Consider the following 8692-nt stretch of genomic DNA (forward strand, 5'->3'; position numbering starts at 1 on the left):
CAGGGGGATTGAGTTCAAGAGTAGTGAGGTCATGTTGCAACTCTACAAATCTCTGGTGAGACTGCACTTAGAGTATTATGTTCAATTCTGCTCACCCCATTATAGGAAAGGACGTGGAAGCTACGGAGAGGGTGCAGGAGATTTACCAGGATGTTAACTGGTTTGGAGAAAAAGTCATATGAAGCCAGGTTAGCAAAGCTGGGACTTTTCTCTTTGGAGCGTAAAAGAATGAGAGGGCACTTGATAGAGGTCTACAAGATTATGAGAGGCATAAATAGGGTGGATATTCAGTACGTGTTTCCAAAGGCACCAACAGCAAACACCAGAGGGCATATGAACAACATTAAGGGATGGGAGTTTAGGGGTGACTTCAGGGGTAAGTTTTTTTACACAGTGGTTTGTGAGTGCCTGGAATGACTTGCCAGGGATGGTGGTAGAGGTTAAAACATTAGGAGTATTTAAGAGCCTCTTAGACAGGCACAGGGATGAAGGAAAAATAGAGGGTTATGCGGTTGTGTGGATTTAGTACATTTTTAAAGGATCATATGGTTCGGCACAACGTGGAGGGTTGAAGGGCCTGTACTGTGCTGTAGTGTTCTATGGTTCTTTGGAGTTTTCTGGGATGTTGAGGCCGGTGCTGTCGTCGGGATCGGCTGTAAATAGTTGTTTTATAACTATAAGGCAACACGCAGAAAATGCTGGAGCAACTCAGCAGATAGAAAAGAGTAAACATTCAACTCTTCGGGCCGACAACCGTCATGATTTTGTCCGTGCTGTTCTGTATTTCCAGCATCAACAGATGCTCTCCTGCTTTGTTTGTAACTCAGTTCATCATATTGTTTCCGTTTACTCACAAGTGGGAGTACAGAATAGGGGCATGAAGGCAGCTGAATTGTACTACTGCACAGTCTTTATTTCTATCGTTTAATGAGTTTCAAAATCCGATTCAGTGGGTATTTCACCGCATTCTTGAGATCCCCTCTGAATTTGCTCTGATTTATGGCGTAAATACACGTGTTGGTGCAGGAACTGAGGATCTGCAGCAGTCCCGATGTCTCTTCTATAATGTAAACGGGATTCATGACAGAATAATAAACAAAACTCTTTGAAATCCGTTGATAGATGTGAAATACCAAACGTGTTCCCCACAACAATATGAAACTACCCGTTATACTGAAGAGCAAAACGATGGATTTGCGTCGGTTCTCCATCTCCCGGTCCTTGTCATTCTCTTCACTTTTTTGTCCTCGGAGCCGCCTGCGTGCTGGATTAGCCATCAGAATTGGCCTGGCTGTCAGAATATTGAGCATCAAAATCAGAAAGAAAGCGGCACATGGTGTTAAAATACGGTGAAACATCTCAAAAGCCGCCCATGAAGGAGAGTTTTTGTAGCTCGGTGTAAGAACACAGTACCAGGGAACACCAACAATTATTACAAGAGGCTCAGAGGTAAAACCCCATGGGACACTCTCCAAACACGTCAGCACACTCACTGTCCCGATAACCACAGCAGCGGTTCTCTCGGTGCAATATTTTATATTCAGCTTCTCACAGCAAATAGCTACAAATCAATCGAAGTTGAAAGAGACAGTCAGCCAGACAGAGGCCGCGGTGCTCGCAAAAATCTAGCGATACTGCACACAGGAGTGATGAACAAGATTGATTGTGGAAAGTAAATCCAAGCAGTCCACATCAGTAGCGGTTGGGATATAACGACCAGGAGATCGGCCGCTGTCATTCCCACCAAGTAGAGAGTTACACATTTGGAGAGACCGCACTTTCCCCGGGACAGGATCACAATCGCCACCGGGTTCGCTGGAAGAAAGAGGGGAAATAGCAAATTGAGAAAATACTGAACAGAACCCAATGCAGCAGTTTTCGGGGATCGTGAAATATTTCCACTATTTTGCTGCATGTAGCGGTAGAAGGGTGAACAGAGAGTCAAGATCTGGCTGAGTTTACGCATTAAAATAAAGTCAAATGATTTGAACTCGGATTCCCTTCTGATGACCAAAATATGAAAAGGCAGCCACAAGATAAAACTAGGTAACCGCAGAGTCAATTAATGGTTGGAATAATTTCTGTCGGCGTCATCCGAGTCTGATATGAAGGAAATGAACAAAACTCGACGCTGATTGCGGGATTCTTGCATTAAAAATCATCAACTTCCATGCGACTACCTGTCAGCGACAGAACAGCCGAAGGACACAACAGAAACAGCAAATCACGGAACCACTCATCCAGACGAAATAAAATATGTGGGAAAGATGTTAATGTGTATTTCCTTTTATCTGTTTCAGAGAGCCCCCATGACACGACTAACTATTTCTCATTATCAGAGTCGTCATGGCCTGTTGAATAAGCATCCCACATTATGGTAGTCATGGACATTATCCGGACCCATGTTGTAAGCAGCAAGCTCACCTTTAAGCTGCTGCTCTTTGGTCCAGCTTGGAAACTTTTGTTTAATGGCTCCAAACATTCCTACCACATGTCTCTGTTCCTTGCGTAAGATGTTCTCTGCTGTCATAAGATCCACGAAGTGAATGCCAGCGTTTGTCAACCTGGATGGGACCAAATGCATTCCCATGGTTACCGCAGCCATTTACCAAGGCATTGCCTACTCGAGATTCAAGGGATGCTATAGAACCAATGGGGGCTGGATCGATTTGGAGGGCATGGGCAACTTGATATATCGAAGACTTGCAACGATTTGCCCTCTGAAGATCAGTCTCCATCATCTTTTGAGAAGCCGCAACACCACTGAACCCTAGGCCGTCCTGGTTTGCAGTGACCTGGGAAGCGCCTGTTTTGTCAACCCTTGTAATGTCTCCGTACCTACAAAGTCTTGACATAGTTCTGTTACTGGTAGCTACAGAAGGTAGAATGGTGTTCTGATAAAATGTTGGCTGATGACACCTTTACAAGCTCACACAGATGCGTGGGGTGATTACATCTGTACTTCTGCCTCTTGAGTAAAGCCTCACAAGCCAAAGTCCCAACATCTACCAGTCACATTCAAGCACAACTACACAGGCTGTTTTCTATACTGCTTCTTTCTCTTTCTCTACATGCCGTTTGGGGCTTTGTGCTTCCAGCATTTCCCGTGTTTGTTTCCTGTCCCAACATTTGCCAGCTCGCCGACTTTACAGCAGAACTTTGATTGAGGCAGCAGTCAGCGCGTAGTCTGATACAGCCTCTCAGATACATTCAAAAACGAGGAAATCTGCAGATGCTGGAAATTCAAGCAACACACTCAAAATGCTGGTGGAACGCAGCAGGCCAGGCAGCATCTATAGGGAAGAAGACGGCGCGAAACGTCCACAGTACTTTTGTGTGTGTTGTTACAAAGATATACCTGAAGCCTCCAACTGAATATCCATCACAGGGAAGCCGGGGAGAGGAATTCAACGTCCAGTAGCAGACTCGGTGGCGCAGTCAGGTGTCTGTAGCGGTGTCAGATGTGGACAATAGAATACATTTCACAGTATTGATAGTTATGAATGACCACGTCGATTTTGTTAATTGATCAGCAACGACGTCATTGCGTTGTCCAGCAACTACCTCACTTTCTGTCACACCGCACACAATTAGTAAAAATCCTTAATTTTCATGGTGCAACATGAAGCTCCTCACATTTGCTGAATCGTTACCTTTACTCGTACCTCACACAACCGCTCACATACCAATGCAGACAATCAATTAGTATCATCTCCGCGGCAGTATAAGTACAATATTTGCAAGTGCAGTGTAACTGCTTCGAGAGCAAAAGCGCAGAGACCCGAACATCACATTATTGAGCACAAAACACTGGAAGAAATCTGCTTGTCCCACTGAGGTCCTCCGATGTTGGCGGATTTGCTGAATTCATACAGCCTTTTATTTTTAGATCCAGGTATCAGAATCCATAGTTGCTGGTTTCGATTCCATTCCTAGAATGCCGAACACTTGGACTGGACATTTGGCAATGGAAACCAGCGACAGAAACAATCACTAAATTGATATTCAACTTCAATTCCCACCAACGGCAGCTGATACGGCTGTTTGCCGGGAATTCCAAAGACTGAAATAAAAGGATAGTAAACTTCTCCTATCCGCATGAGGACAGGATACCCCATTTCGGTGATAATCTGCCAATTGTGTTGCTGCTCAATTCACAGCTTCGTCAGATCCTCTTAGCAAATGTATTCAAAACGGCGCTGATTTATACAAGCATCAGTCTCCAGAGATACGGTTACTGCGCTGACTGACTGACCACAGTCACTTAAACAAACATAGTGTTTCAAAACCTTTTCTCTGGAGAAAAGATGTAAATATTGGACCGAATGAAGATAAGTACTTATAAATTCCTACGCATTACCTCAGCGGTGGCTCATCCAGCGAAAAGAATGTCGGAGCTCTAATGACAAAGACCCGAAACAGCCACATTTACAGATTTCAGTCTTTTGATCACTAATTATCCATTTGTAAGTACAGTTGAACGACACATTCGATCCCTAACTTCTGTCCCTGCGGTTTTCTATTTTAAGCATCATCCTGCCCCCCTCCCCACACACTCACACACACACAGAAACACACACACACTCATACACGGACACAGACATAGACAAACACACACACACACACACACACACACACACACACACACACACATACACACACACACACACACACACACACACACACACACACACACACACACACACACACACACACACACACACACACACACACACACACACACACGTGATGGCAGTGGTCTGACGACCGCGATGCTGATGTACAAAACATGAGATCACCAGCAGATTCTGGAAATCCAAGGCACCACACGCAATGTGTTGACAAAGCTCTGCGGAGTTCCTCAAAAATGTTGAGATGTTCCTAATGTAATAAGCGTTTTAGAGCATCTCAAAGCTGTTAGAGGTCAAACGAAAATTACGAAGAAATGCTTCGATCTGCAAAGGAAATATTAAATATTGAATATTAAAATTTTGTCTCTAATTTGGGAGATTTAGATAGGATGGTCAATAACGCAGGATAGCTGAAAGTGAATGAAAGAAAGACAAGCGTCACATGCAATGTTATATATGTGCCAAAGAAAGAGAGACACATACCGACAGATTGACAATGGTACAGGGTGCAACAGCCGATTTAGGCGACCGTCTCCCTCACTGACCCTGTTTCCTTTTCCTACCCACAGGGAAAAATTTCAATCAACTCCGATATTCCCTCCTGTCGAGGAACCAAAGCAGCCGCTCCTCTCTCACACACAAGCTGTGTTACAGAGCACAGAGACACCGACAGCTCATCAGTTGCACAGTTTCAGACAACAGAGAAATTCAGACTCAGTGCCACACTGAACCCAAGACCGAGACACAGATTACCAATACAACGGTTTACACTGAACCGTCAATATTTACATTGAATTTTGTACAAGTATCCAACAGGTAGGGATACAGACCAAATCCCCAGATCCTCACCCACGGGGCTGGCAGAGTCAGTGTGGGCTCAGGATTGGACAGACAGATGGAAAATTGGGAACTGATGAATGTGGTATTGGAAGAACTTAAAAAAGGTTTGGATAAGCACACGGGGTTCTTGATAATATGCCTGGGTGATAATTAGTCAGCAGGTCAAGGTTAGATAGAGGAAATAAATGGACCACGTTCAAACATTTAGGTGACTCGGGGATTGTGAGTGAGACGCCAGCTGTTCACAGTCTACATTGGAGTTTTCAATGTGAGGACCAACTTTATTATATCCATGTTGCTGTTGCACTGATCTGAATGGCAGGGTTAGTGGTGAGAAGGGCGCAGCCATGGTTTGGGGATGCAGACAGAAGTGAAGGAATGAAGATGTGGCAGACGGACAGAATATAGGGGAATGTGAGGCCATCCATTCCTAGTGGAACAAACTAGAAAATCCATATTTATATGGGGACAGATTGAAAGGTTCAGAGGGTCCTCACGGTCCTTGTCAACAGGTCACTAAGAGTTAACATACAGGTACCGCAAATAATTAGGAAGCAAAAAGCAGTATCTTGTGCTGTGATGCAGGAGGTTTGGAGAAGAGGTACAAAGATGTCTTACTGGGAGGTGTCCTACAAGGTGTGGTGAGAATTCACGTTGAATATTAGTTTCATGTCTTGTTACATTTCCTTGGGAAAGTTCTACCGATTAAAGAGAGGGTGCGAGACTATTGCTTACACTGAGAGGTCTAAGTCCTGGGATGGCCCGCTTGCTGCGTGTGGGGAGAGTGAGTCTGTATTCTCTGGAATTGTGAGGAGAAATGCTGGATTCTTTCAGACCATTCAGACCAATTGCAGGGAGGATGTCTCCCCTGAATGAGAATTCTATTACCGTGTGTCATTGTCCCAGCATGAAGGAACGGATATTCAGGAATGCGTGGTAAACTAATGTCCTCAATCAATGATTCCTTCTCCAGGTAAAACATACAAAGCTGCAGGACAGGAGGAGGCCATTTTGTCTGTAACGGTGGGCTGACGAGATTAAATCAGTGATGCCTCATTAAAGGAATCCCTCTGCCTAAATGCACGTTAAATATTTTTTCCATTTCTAGTTACAGTTCCTCAGGAAAGTTATCCCTGCAACGGAGAGAGTGAAGGGACTTTTCCTCACAATGACTTGAATGCTTCAAGAGATGGTAGGCTGTATGTGTAAGGGGAAAGTGAATAAGCTGGAACTGTTTTCTTTAAATTATGAGAAGAATTGATCGGTTCTTTCAGGTAATTCAGACCGATTGCTGGGAGGATGTTTCCCTTGAATGAGATTCTATTACCATGGGTCACAGACTCAGAATGAACGACGTGATATTCACGATGGAGTGGAAAATAAATTTCCCTCATCAGTGATTATTTCTTCAGTTAGACCGTGTGGGGCAGGAAGAGAACATTTACTCTGTGATGTTGGGCTGATATGGTTAAGCCTGTGATACCTAGTTAAACTAATCACCCTGTCTCCGCGTTGTCTATACCCGTCCCTTCTCTGTGAATTTGTTTGCCTATCGCAGAATCTCATAAACACCATTGCCTTCACCACCACGCCTGAAATGATTTCCAGACACACGCAACTCTCTGTTTTATTTTAAACATTTCGCCACACATCTCCTTTGAACATTTTCCGCTCTCACCTCAACTGCATGTCCTCCGTTATCTGGTACTTTAATGCTGTGAGAAAGGTTACAGTTGCCGACTGTATTTATGACTCTTATCAGCCTCTCTATCTCCCGTTGGTGGCTGCCATTCTGGAAAGGATAACAGGAGTTCGTGCAAATCTTCCTCATAGATCTCTTGTCTATAAACCTCTTCCAAACACTTTCCGCAGCCTTGTCCTCCTTTCTATAATGGAGCGACCGAAACTAATTTTAAAATCCAGATGGAACCTAACCAGAGCTTGAAAAAGCGGCAACAACACTTACTATTTTGAGAATAATGATCCTCTCAGTTCTCACCTTGGCTTCCGCCACTCGGACCAGAACAATCCAAGTTTGTGCAACTTCTAGTTCTCCTCCTAAAGGTCCTCCTTACAATCTCGTCTATACTTTTTCCAAATCCTCGTCACCCTGAAACTAAATGCAATACTCCACATGCAACCCGACCAGAGTTGTCCGGTGAGAAGGAACCTACGGGAATAGGCTGGTTCTGCGATGTCCCGAGAAGCAGTTGGTTGGAGAGCTGTTGGTGGCTGTTTTCTCTGCACCCGGATAGCTGGGTATCGTTATCAACAGAAAGGAACGGCCACAGCACTTCCTCCTTCAAACACAAGAAGCTGGACGCACGTCGGGGACTGAGAGGTCCTCTCCCTATTGAAGACACAAAGCCAGACGGAAGTCACCCAGTTTCACCAAATGATCATGGAGACATCTTGTGGGACCTCATCGCGATTCCGTTCCCCTATCCAGCCATGTACATGTGGCAGTCCACACCTCTGCAGCCACGTCCACCTTGACAGAAAGCATCCTGACTGGACACATCATGGCTTGGTACTGCAAACCGCTCCTCCTGTGACCTTGAGAAACTGCACAGGGTTCTGGACGCAGCTCAACACGTCACGGAAACCAGCCTCCCCTCCGTGGACTCTGTCGTCACTTCCAGTGCCTTGGTAGAGTAGCTAGTGTACTCCAAGTCCTACCCATCCTCTCTCCCTTCCAGTTGGACAGAAGATGCCAAAGTATGAAAACACACACTGCCAGGCTCAAGGACAGTTTCTACCCACTGTTATAAGGACAAGGAATATGTTCTATAATAGTCTTAAGTGATAAGAATATCCCTAATATGAGTAGATGGACTTGACGTCAATCTAGTGGATTAGGATCTTGCACCTTATTGTCTATCTGGCCGGTGATGTACTGGCATCGGCACTGGACATCGAGGCGAGTGATCCTGGGTTAGAATCCAACCAGCTTCTTCCAAAACAGACAAAAATGCCAAAGAAACGCTCTCTAAGTCGACATCTCTCTAACAGGACACTAACATATATACATTTTTTGAGTTCTTTTAAGTCTGTTTTTTTCCACCATCTTTACCGTGTTCCTGGGACAGTTAAAGGCTGCCTTTTACAGCCTGGAGATGGTTTGACTGCTCCAGCGCTTTGGCGGCTCCGAGAACATTCTGTGACAAGAGTGCATAATCAGACGACCACGATGAGAAGAAACATCGATGCATGGCGGGAAT

General features: G+C 44.8%; 1 pseudogene; it reads right to left on the bottom strand.

Moving 5' to 3' along the window:
- Positions 1-2322: 2322 nt before the first annotated feature.
- LOC140723182 (lysozyme g-like) lies at positions 2323-4118 on the bottom strand (annotated as a pseudogene).
- Between the last annotated feature and the right edge of the window lie 4574 nt (positions 4119-8692).

The sequence above is a fragment of the Hemitrygon akajei genome, unplaced genomic scaffold (assembly GCF_048418815.1).
Source record: "Hemitrygon akajei unplaced genomic scaffold, sHemAka1.3 Scf000103, whole genome shotgun sequence".
NCBI classification, from domain to species: Eukaryota; Metazoa; Chordata; class Chondrichthyes; order Myliobatiformes; family Dasyatidae; genus Hemitrygon; species Hemitrygon akajei.